This window comes from Dipodomys spectabilis, unplaced genomic scaffold, assembly GCF_019054845.1.
Source record: "Dipodomys spectabilis isolate Male_0828 unplaced genomic scaffold, ASM1905484v1 ptg000063l, whole genome shotgun sequence".
Classification (NCBI taxonomy): domain Eukaryota; kingdom Metazoa; phylum Chordata; class Mammalia; order Rodentia; family Heteromyidae; genus Dipodomys; species Dipodomys spectabilis.
Window position 1 is genome coordinate 2,506,099 of NW_024870740.1, and position 12,955 is coordinate 2,519,053.

The window sequence follows — 12,955 nt, forward strand, 5'->3', positions numbered from 1 at the left end:
GGCGGAGGGGAAAGACTCCTCAGGCAGTGGCAGGGCTGGGATCCCCACTGCCTCCGTGGCGTGAATGGCTCATCCCTGGTGGATTGTGATCAGCTTTGCATGACGCCAGGTAGCAATGCTTCCACGAGGAGGGGTCTCTTGAAGGCTCTGTGGGCTTGTTTTGACCCCTGACACCCTCACCTGGTCCCCTCCAAGAAGCCACCAGTCCTCGAAACAACTCTGGTAGAACGCTGGAAGCTTCCCGTGGGAGCATCTTTGCAGGGATATTTCCCCAACCTTTTATTTGTATTTGGTTTCAGGGTTACTCCGTGCACCTGAGTTACTCAAATCATGCAACCTTACGGATGGAAGAAAATGTCTTAATGGTCTCTGTCCACGTGTACACTAAGCAGTTACACCCAGAATGTGCTCATCTTGGCCTTCAGCGGATGTTGAGGAAGAAATAGGTCAGAAGAGGAAGAGGAAGGTTCTTCTAGGATTAGCCAAGCGAAGTCCTTTCCACCAGCGGAACCAGCAGTACCAGGGGCTACACTTTGGTAGGGTGTAGAGTTCACGGAAGGGCAGATTTTTCTGCAGATGCTCTGTTGGGTATGGTGGCCACTAGCCATATGGGATGTAGTGAGTCAGAATCGAGGCCCGCACTAAGTTAAAGAGGCACAGTGAAAGATAGGGCAGGGAATAGGTACTAGATGATGTATGGGATTGAAAATGATTGGGACAATTCAAAATTATGTGTGATTCCCACTATATTTATATTGGATGCTGCTGTTCTAGACAGTAAGGAATTGTCTTTTCAGAAGAGCAGGTTCTTCTCTTAGCAGTTGTGAAGGAATGCGGTCGTGTTGCGCTTCTCAGGTTATATACAAATGTGTCCCAGTGTCTAAGAGAATTTATTGGAGGAAAATCCAAGAATACTCAATGCATAGAGTTCAGTACTGTACCGTAGATACTTGCTTCATTTGTCCCATAATGCTTCCCAACTCCTGCTAAAGGCATACTGCCTTTCAACCAGTCTAGAAATTTCATTTTATTGCTTAAATTAAGCATATTAGCTTTTGGGGCTGGGAAGGTGGTTCAGTGGTAGAGCGCTTGCCTTGCATGCATAAGGCCCTGGGTTCGATTCCTCAGCACCACATAAGCAGAAAAAAAAAAGCTGGAAGTGGTGCTGTGGCTCAAGTGGTAGAGCACTAGCCTTGAGCTGAAGAGCTAAGGGACAGTGCCCAGGCCCGGAGTTCAGGCACCAGGACTGGCAAAAAAAAAAAAAAAAAGAAAAAAAAAAGCATATTAGCTTTTATCTTGCCTTGGGTTTGCCATGTCGTTATTAAGAGTTGTATTTTCACAAAGTTAAGGACACTGGATCATACCACAATTTAACACTACTAATGATAATGCACAAATGAGAGTTTCCACCGAACTTTGCAAAATTTAAATTTTTTGTTTTTGAAATTTAATTTTCATTTAAATTTTTCTTTCTTTGTTTCTCTCTCTCTTTTCTTTTGCCTTTTCACCAAGCTTGGTCAAAACTACTTATAATAAACCTGAATAAAAAAGGCTTACTTTAAGTACAGCACATAAGTTTTATGAGCACAGGACAAAGGTAAAAAAAAAAAAAGACAGACATAAAGGACATTTTCAGAAAGCAACTCCAGTTCATGAAATTTTAAGTAGTCATATGAACATGCAAGTTTTTATTGATAAAAATAAAAACCATTTTATTAGAAAATCTGGATTATGTTAAAGAGTCTGATTAAAAATAAAAGGAAGGGTAAAAAATTACGATTTCTGCTGAAAATGTTTAAAAATAAGTTCTGAATTTAATCTAAGTATAGTATGCCTCTAGTTTTATAAGCTGAAGTTTCAGAAAAACTGTTTCCAGTATCATGATACTTGCTTTACATTTATTTTTTATTTAATAAAATCCTTCTGGAGGCCAATAATATCATGGGAGTGTTTTGAGAAAATAATAAACCAGAGAGAAGGCAGACATAGTCCTGTTTCCAGGTGCTAATGAGCATCAATTCAGAGATAATAAGTAGCAAATAAGTATAGTGATTTTTGCTTTTGAAAGTTTACCACATTAGTTGTTTTAAATCTAGAATTTTCCTGTAGATAAGCCAGGAAAGAGTCCTTTTAAAACTTAACTGGTAGGTGTAAGTTAAAAATAAAAGTAATTTATTCATTAACTGTAAGAATGTAAAAAAAATTACCTTTACATATAAAAAGATTAAAATTTATAATAACATTTTATAACCTCTTTTAGCCTTTTAGCAACTTTTAAATTCTAAGGAATTTAATAATAAAAATGTAAAGAAGACATTGATTTATGCCCCTAACATACTTTAAAATTGCTGACTTTAAGAAGTTAAGCTTAAATTAGCATATTACATTGTTCTTAAATCAATATATTTGAGTCTTTTAAGAAACAGTTAGACATAGATCATATTTTATTTTACTTTTGCTGCCATAACAAATTACTGTAGAGGTAGCAGTTCAAAAATAACACCAATTTATTACTTCTTAGTTCTGCAGGTCATAAGCCCCCTATGAGTCTCAATGGGCTAAAATCAAAGTATCAGGGCTAGGACGGTGGCTCAATGGTAGAGTGCTTGCCTAGCATGCATGAGACCCTGCTTTCCATTCCTCAGCACCACATAAGCAAGAAAAGGCCAGAAGTGGAGCTGTGGCTCAAGTGGTAGAGTGCTAGCCTTGAGCTGAAGAGCTGAGGGACAGTGCCCAGGCCCACATTCAGGCCAATCGACCAACAAAAAAAGAAAAGAAAAGAAACTATCAACAGTACTGTTTTCCTTTCTGGAGTTTTTATTTGTTTGTTTTGTTTTTGTTTTGATTGTTCAGGTTTCTTGCTGCTGAAGCACTGTTTAGAGTTTTGTTTATTCTTGAGGATTGTTCTAGAGTCTACCTACACTCCTTGGATTAAAGCCTTCTTTATCATCTGGTCAGTAACTATGACTTGAGACCCTCTGTTAATTGTAATTTCTCCTTCCTCTTCCTCAGTCCTTATGTTTCTACAATCATACCCTTTAAAATGTCCTTTCCAAAGTTCAATCTCCCAAAGGTCTGTAACTTTGATTACATTTGCAAAGTCTCATTTACATGGTAAGATAACCTTTTTACAGGTTGCAAGGATTGGAACATACCCTTTCCAATATTCTAGTGGTTCCAAAGGACAAATTCTTTAGCAGGATGCCAGGATTTTACACATATTCCAAATGGTCTTCTCTACCATTTTTTTTTCCTGCCTGGTATTTACAAACTATCTCTAACTTTGTTGTACTCATTTGCCATTACCATAACTCGATGAAGGATGGGGTGATGTCCTTTAGTACCATACCAAAACTTACCTTTAACCCTTTGTTGCCATTTCTTTAATCCAAACTCTATTATCTGTGCATTTTAAGGCATCTGCTAATGGGTTAGTGGTTATAACTTCAGTTATATTATTCCCTGCCCTTTAGAATGACCTTTCTAAAACAAAACTTCATGTCCCCTCTTTCTTCAATCCTTGCCAGTTTCTGCAAATCTGCTTCTACTACAGAATTTAATGTGTCAGACAATTGTTTAGTTACATAATTTTCCCTCTTCCAAATCATGAACTTCTTGAGAATAGGGACATAGAGATGGTTTTTACTTGAGTGAGTTTACATTATTTTGTCATGCTATATTTTTGTTTTATTTTGTCACTTTCTGTTTCATCACTAATTTATAAAGTGTTTAAGGAGAAGCTGAGGCTTTTTTTAAAAAATTCATTAATCTTTCTGTTTCCTTGGCACAGGAGACTTAGTAAGTGATTATTGAATGAATGAATTGAGAAAATAATTTAGAACATATAGGTGTATTTTCTTGGTCTGTTCAAGTATAAAGTTAAGGTAGCATTTTTAGAATATATAGGATTATGTGATAATTATACAATATGATTTTAAAAGAAACATGAAACCCCTCTGCATGTAACCTTTATAATAATGCATAATACATTTTTTTAAAGAAGAAACATGACTGATGATTTAACCATGAATTCCTAGACACAAGCATCTGAATGGAATTTTGGTCTGCCATTTAGAAGCTGTGTAATCTATAACCTTGTGCCTATCTTTCTACAAGCATAACAAAAGAGTTGTCTTTTAACTTTAAGGAAATAAATAAATTTTGTATAACTCTACCAAATAGTAAACTTTTTACAAATGTTTGTAAATAAAAATATGGTTTGTAGTCTCGATTTGAATTCTAAGTAATGTTTTTATAATATAATGGTTTGAAAAATAGCTTCACTGTTGGGCATGGTGGCTCATGATAATAATCCCAACTACTTGGGAATTTTATGTAGCAGGATCTCATGGGAGTCTAGTCTGGGCAAAAAGCATGAGAACCCTATCTGAAAAATTATAAAAGCAAAAAGAGCTAGAGGCATGGCTCAAGTAATAGAGCATTTGTCTAACAAAAACAAGGTCCTGTGTTCAGACCTAATACTGCAAAAAAAAAAAAAAAGGATTGTTCTAGAGTCTACCTACACTCCTTGGATTAAAGCCTTCTTTATCCTCTGGTCAGTAACTATGACTTGAGACCCTCTGTTAATTGTAATTTCTCCTTCCTCGTCCTCAGTCCTTATGTTTCTACAATCATACTCTTTAAAATATCCTTTCCAAAGTTCAATCTCCCAAAGGAGATTTAAAAAATCACTGATTTATTTAAGCAACTTTTTAATCAATATTTTACATTATAGAATAATGCTATAAACTCCTTAAATATTTAGGCAGTACTTATGTTTAATCCTTCGCATGAGGTGCTTGTGTATTTTCCTTATGAACTATTTTTCTTTTGCTGTCATAATAAATTGCCACACACTTAGTGGCTTTAATCAGCAATTTATTAGCTTAGTGTTACGTAAGTCAAGTTAGCTGCTATCACCATACTAAGGTTAAGTTGTCAGGAAGTGGCAATCTTTCATGAAGACTCTAGTCTAGAGACTGTTTTCTTACCTTTCTGGTTTCTAGAGTTCATTGGCTCTTGAACTCTTTCCATCTTCAAAGCCAGCAATGCTTCATCTCTCTGATAATTCTATTATCATATCTATTTCTCTGATTATAGGACAGTAAGGTTCTCTGCTCTGGTGATTCTAGTGATGAGATTGGTCTCCCTTGGATAATCCAGGTCATTGTCTCCATGTCTATGTTCTTAATTATATCATTAATATCTTTTGTTTTGCAAACATTCACTAGTCTAAGGGCTGGACTATGGATATCTTTTGGAAAAAATTACATTGTTTTTATATTCATACACTATAAGTCAGTCATTGATGACAACTATTTGGGTTGTACCTTCTGAAAATGAAGGAAATTGTAAACAATAGTATCAGTATCATTTATTCCTGTAATTGTTGGTGAGAGCCAAATCTACTTAGCAGAGTACTAATCGACTGCACGTCTAACTGCTCAAAACCTTTTTCTTCAAGCACTATTAACTGTTATGTGTTGACTTTCTTCTATAGGCTAGACTCTCTTCAGTGAACTCCAGATCTGTGCATCTCATGTAATACCTAAAACAACTTTAGGTGATGTTGTAGGTAGGCTTCTAAGCTGACTATCAACGATCCTCATTCCCCTAGAGTATTCACACCATTGCATAATATTCCTTCTTTGAGTTGGTCTTGAGCCCATGATACTTTAATGAAAAGTAGAGACAATACTGAGCTACTGATAGTAGATTGTTTCTAAAATTAAGATCCAAATAACTGCAACTTCTTTCTTACTTGCTTTAAAGAAGCAAGCTGTGATATGACAAATTAACTTGGAGTCTAACATGTCAAGAAACTGAAAGTGGCCTCTGTTGAACAACCAGAAAGGAATGGAGGCCTCCAGACCAAAAATTTGTAAAGAACAGAACCTTATCAACAACAACAGTAAGAATTTGGAAGCATATCTCTCCCTAGTTGAGCTTTGACATGCTTGCTGCCATGACCTCTTGATCATAGCTTTCTCTGAGATAAATACCCTATATACCACATCAGATTCTTGACTTATGGGATTTGTGAGACAATGAACTATGTTCAAAGCCACAATGTTTATGGATTATTTGTTGCATAATAGTAAGTAATGAATACCAATTAAATACTGTTTAGTTAAGGAAACAAAACCTTGGAAAGATTAGACAACTTCTGGGGTTACCCAGCCATTACTGAAAATTCAACTACAAATAATAATTGTATTAAAAAATAGTAATAACAAAATTAGAGAACCGGTAGTATCATATATTAAGTATTTGCTAGAGGTTAGGAACACCAAATCTGCCTATATGTATCTATATAAAATATTAGATTGTATAATACATATAATTAATGTATTACATATGCAATGCATATTCAATGTAATATGTATTACCACTCATGTACATGATGGAATCATCCTCATTTTGTCAATGAATTTCAAGCTAAGAAAGTTTGAAAGACAAGTTTAAAAACCACAGCTAATAGATTAACAGGTTTTTAATCTATGTTACATAATTTCATTGAATTCTTATGCTAAAGCATTATATTACATTGCTCCTTAGTATGAATACTATAAGGCAAAAACAGTGGTAATGCAGAGGAAGAAAGAAAGCTGAGTTAACAGGCACATGACATTGTTTTTGAACAAGTTAATAAGGAAATACTCATTTTTGGCAGCCTAGGAATAATTTAGACCTGTGGCTATAACTAGCAAAGCAGAACTGTAGGTATAGCTCAGTGATAGAACACTGCCTAGCATACATTAGACTAAAGGATCAATCCTCCCTGAACATTTGTACAAAGAGCAAAGTAGCTGAGCAAAATGGGTAAACTATGAGACATGGGAAAATACCACTGTACAGGGCTTATAGCTAGATAACTTAAAGGAAAAAGGATGATAAATTTGGAAAGGTAATTTGTGTCCTGGTTATAAATGTTTATCAATGAAACTTTTATTTAAAAATGGAAAACTCAAATTCTTGGGCATTTTGGATACTCTGTAGAACATTATCTTATGGATTAGGAAAGTAGACAGGATCAGATCATATGTAGTGTATGAAAATATGAAATTTAATTTTAGTGACACACAAGGGAAAAGTATGAACATACAATGGACATTTTCTGTGGCTAAATATCTTAATACACTCAAAGATGTGTTTGGTTTATACTTAATTTCAGTAAAACAGCATGGATAATTATCAAAATGTGTATGCTTGTTTCTTTGTTAAAGCAGCATTAGTGGTTACATTCAAAGCCCACTAAACATTTCAGTAAAAATAAAGCATGAAGAAATAAAGGGAAAAAAATCATTATGATTGTGTTTTCAGTTACCTGGTACTGAGTCTTACAAACAGAACAATGGAAAGAAGCCAAATGAAACAGGGCTTAACATTATACTCTCTTTTTCTCAATGTTCAAATTGACTAGATGGAAATTTAATTTTGTAAGATGTCTGTACTGCTTAAATTTGTTTATGGTGTAAGCTTTCAATTTAGACAATTTATCATTACTTGGAGAGGGAATTTTTTTTTCTCTTGAGCCAAATTAAGCTTCCTTTCCAAAATCCAGGAAAATTTTCCAGGACTCTGCAGCCAGAAGCAAATGGCTATGGAGGTGGAGACCTCATTGAATAACTACAAAAGCAAAATATGTAATCCTTTTTCCATAGTCTTTCTGTGCCCTAATCATATCTCAAAGTTCCTCTTCCTCTACTTAAAAACTTCATTTATTTTAAAACTTCATTTAAATTTAACTTTAAGTGTTACTCTTTTGTTTCGTAACAACATTTAACTGCAATTGCAAATACGAAGTACATGAAGAGGCCTGACTTTGATTTGTCTTTGGCAGTTATATGACCTTTGAAAGGTCTCTTAACTGTCACAGGCCTTAGTTTTTTTAATCTCATCTGTTTGACTTGTCCTCTAAGGTCATTTTTTTCTTTTAGTGGATTAGGATTCTAAAGGCCAATTTTTTTATGGCTGTAGTTTCAATCCAGTTCTGTAGTTAAACTTGCCGGCTCTGAGCTGTCTGCATATATTATTTGAAGTCATCTTCTATGTCTGCAGGTTTCCTGCAAAACATAATTACAACCATAAGAGAGGCTAAATCCTAAATTCTTAGCCTAGCTCCAATTTGGCTCTTTTTAGTTTTGATCTTACAATTTTAAAGAGGCTACTCCCTCCACCTCAGGCGAACAAATTCTGTATTGGCCCTGGAGGAATAAACTTGAATCATTCCATTATAAAATTGTTCCCTTTTCTGCATGTATTTATTTGTTCTGTATATCTTGCTGCCATAACAGAGGAAGTGAGGTAAAGGGGGAATAAATATATGGCAATAATTTAAACTGATGCTATTAACACAGAGCCCCAATTTGGATAGACTTCACTAACTCTTAGTCATAGAAAATATCTTCAAAAAAAAGAAAAAGAAAGAAAAGAAAATATCTTCAAAAAGCTTTTGAAACCATAAGAACTCTGGATAAGTTGTTCTGAACAAAGCTCTTCACTAGTTAGTGAAGAGGCTTAAGACTGGCCTAAAGTTAATATTATCTCCCCAAAAGTGTAAGTAGATCACGGATTTCAAGTTATACAGGATCTGTCTAGCAACCATGAGGCCCTGTGTTTAAACCACAGTAATGCAGAACAACAAAAAAAATGATTGAAATATTTAAGTATTTCTCATGATTTCCAAGTAATCTAACAGTATCCGGAAATGTCAACTCTTGAGTTCTTCAATCTTATATTTCCAGAATTCTAAGAGTAAACTATCCATGAATATGCAGAACTACACTTGTCATTGTTATATACCATTTCTGAACAATTAATATTAATTTAGAGAGTTTTAAACATTTCAAAGTATTTTTGTAGCTGTTACTTTAGAACGATGATAAAAAAAAAACCATGGTTTATTTCCTTGAAATCCTATCATTTCAAATTTATCCTTGATTTAAAAATACCTCTCTGTGTGTCTATCTCTTTGTCTCTTTCTCTCTCCCTCTCCTCTCTTTCTCCCTCTCTGTTTCTTTCTCTCTTTACTTCTCCTTCCCTCTCTCTGAGTCCCTTCATCCCTCCCTCTTCCTCCTTCCCCTACCCTTCTCTCTCTCATACCAGGGGTTGAATTCAGGTCCTGTGCTCTTGGTTGGTTTTTTCATTCAAGGTTGACTTTCTACTACTTGGGCCACATTACCACTTCTGGCTTTCTATTGGCTAATAAGAGATAAGAATGCCGTAGACTCTTCTACCTGGGTTGGCTTTAATTCAGATGTCAGCCTCCTGAGCTTTCTAAACTTGCTTAATCCAATCACAATGAAAAGAAGGCTTAAAAAATATTTTTTTTTTGGTTGTGGGGCTTGAACTCTGGGCTTGGGTGATGTCCCTAAGCTCTTCAGCTCAAGGCGTGTGCTCTACCGCTTGAGCCACAGCGCCACTTTGGTTTTCTGGTGGTTTATTGGAGATAAGAGTCTCATGGATTTTCCTGCCCCGGCTGGCTTCAAACCGTGATCCTCAGATCTCAGCCTCCTGAGCTAGGCTCACTGGTTCCCGTTTTTTTTTTTTTTTTTTGAGTGTGTGTGTGTGTTGGGGGGAGAATTATCTAAGTTATCTTGGAACATATACACAAAACAGCAAAGTGTAACTTGTATGTTAAGAGAAGGGAAAGTAATAGAAATGAAAATATATATGAGTGAAAATATTAAAATGCACAGGGCAGTTTTTAAAAGAATGTGCCATTTGGATTTCTAGTAAAAAATAATCTGGGGAGTACTTTGTTAAAGATAATCTTACTTTAAAGCAGATAAAAATGTTTTGTCTACTATAAAAGCTACAAAAGTCTCTTTAAAGATTAATGTTGCAGTGTTACTTTTAATTATTAAGGCTAGACACTTAACTTCCTTACTGAATTTCACATACTTCCAAAGGGATTTGGAGCGTGGAAAGAGTTTCAAAGCTGTTTAGAGAAATGAGAACGTACGTCTTTATAATTATGCACATTATATCTTATTTCTATCTAAGTTCAGGCTGGGTATTCTCTGTTGTATTGAACCTTCCAAGTTGTGTTACATCAATATAATATATGATTTGTACCTGAACATCCAAACATTGGTAGGTCTCTGGGACATACTAAGGCTTATTTGTCTCAGCTGTTTCCATTTGAATTACTTTTCATCTATGAGAATAATATATTACTAAATAAAAATATAATTTAGAAAATAAAATTTTATAACTTTTTTCCCTGAATCCCAAGTATTTGTAACTTAAATACATAGCAGCAATAATGGAGTCTGGCTATTGATAACTGATTACCTAAAATGGTTCCTAGATGGTTAGGTTATTAGAACAATCAGAAAATGCTTTTTTAGAAAATCCATGATAAATAGGTTCCCACTTATTTAGCCAAACCTTATACCATATTAACATATGCTTAAGTACTATTTAGTAAAGTTAAATGTTTATGTTTAAATAATGCTAATTTATAGCACTATAAATTATTATAAAGTACCACAAGTGAATCATTTCTAATCAAAGTCAAGCTGTTTTCTTAAAGGATAATATTTTATTAAATACTACATATTTCTACCAAAAATATGACAGACGCTATTTTGGATGTTGTCCATTTATCTATGTGTGTAATAGTCACAATATTCCTATGTAGAAAGCCGTATACTACCAGAATATTGTTTTGCAGGTGGGAAGCCTACAGAGAGTAAGTGGATCACCCCAGGGTCAGATTCTGGTTGCAGGACACTGGCATTGGTCCTCCCTCTAAGCCGTGCTTCCTCAAAGCACAAGCCTATACTCCCAATTCCTTCATTTTGGAGGCTGAGAAGTACATTTTTACATTGATGATCTGAAGCCTAAATTTATATTTGAATTTAACATCTTAATGGCAAATGAATGAGATGAGATGTCAATCAGTTTGTAGCCAGGGCTGGAAACATAATTTCAGGGCTCAGTCTGAAAGGACTTTTTCATAAAGCAAGAAAAAGGATGCTAAAAGAAGTCATAGCCTTTCTTTTATAATCTTAATCATCATGATATTTTTGCTGCCATTTAATGTAACTTGAAATAAAATGCTTAAAATGACATCATATTTTCCATCCATCTTTATATTGTACCATGACTAGTTTATATAATATATGTGTTTAATTTGTATATGGAATCACCAAAATTGTATACTCTTTTTTGTAGCTTTTAGAGGAATAACTTTTCTTTTTCTTACCAGGATAGTGATGACTGCATCAAACTATAGCAACTTTTAAAAATTTGCTTCATGACACATACATATTCTCCTAGCTCGTTCTACATTTGCTCACTTATGACTAAAGAAAGACAGAAAGGAAAACGTTATGTGAATTGTCTTGTTTCATCCTTGTCTTTTGAGTCACAATTTTCAGTGTAAGGATTTACTAATCCATGGAATAAGTATGAGTAAGAAAGTATCTGATTCTTTCATGGCTATTCATGTTTCTTAGAACACCATTACCTTCTTGCTGTGTTTGAAGCTAATTTTGATTCAAATAGAAAGCTTGGCCTCTTGGGGCTATTAGTACCTTGCTTACTCAGGTGTGAACATAAAACACTTACCTCATCTTTGATTGATGCCGCTGAACTTTCATTCACTGTTCTCAATGATATCGTGAACACTGGGGGTAAATCTGGAGGTAATGTGAAGAACAGACTGTCATGGATTTTGTTCATGGCTCCTCTGCTCATATATATGTTTCAATGTGCCCTTGAATTTTCCTTAGAAATAGGTCAAAATATGAAGTTACTGAGAATTGCAGGATGAGTATTACAGGGTCCTTTTGGGTGCAAAGACTTACGTGACTGCACAGGTCCTGTGCCTTTGAAATAGATCTGCTTACAACCAATTAGACCACGTGGAAACTGGACTGGATGGAAATTATTATTTTTTTCTTTTTGTCTTCTCATTTTGTCTGTGGTATTGAAGATTGGTTCCGGGTCTTTTTGACCCCTAAGGAAGTCTTGTATTGTTGAGCTACATGCCCATTGAAATGAAACCATTGTTTTAGTTAATTGCTAATACTACCTTATAGATATAAGAAACAGGCCTAGGAGAATTAGGCACAGTTGTTGGGGGCAAAAGTGACTTGGAGAGAGTCCTTATCTGCAGCTTTGATCAGAATTTATAGAATCTGGCTGATTGCATGGCATCATGCTTGGTAAATACCTTCTATAGCCTGAGGAACTCCCTCAGAAAAACCTGAATTGCTACACTTAGAGGTAGAAAGTAGAAACTGCCACTGATAGTTTGACAGTAGATGGTGAATTCAGGGGTCAGAAAACAACCACAGTAAATGAACATCTTTTCAAAACTTCTCATCTTTTGAGACATTTCAAAACACAGAAGAGGACCGCGAATAGTGGTTCATACAATCCTGGCTATTTGTGAGGAAACATCTGATCCAAAGCTGATCCCAAGAATGACTAATGCACAATAGGTGTGGGGAAATGGCTCAAGTGGTGGTGTACCTGCCTAGCATGAATGAGGTCCTGAGTTCAAACCCCAGTATTGTCAAATAAAATCAAATACAAGGACAGACTAGAAAAAGGTCCTATTTTATATATGAGGAAACTTAGAAAGGATAGAACAGGGTTATTCAACAGAACTTCATTCAGTGATCATTAATATGATCACTACTAGCCATGTGTGACACATGGAGTACTTGAAAGGTGTGACTGGAAAAGTATGACTGAAGAGATGAATATTTTGTGTGTGTGCTGGTACTAGAGCTTGAACTTGGATCCTGGGCACTGCCCCTGAACTCCTTTTACTCAGGCTAGCACTCTACCACTTAAGCCACAGTTTTACCACAGCTTTACTTCGGTGATATACAGAGAGGTTACAGTTTACATGAATTGGGTAATAAGTACAATTCTTCCTCCTCCTCCTCTTCTTCCTCCTACTCTTCCTCCTCTTCTTCCTCCTCCTTCTTCT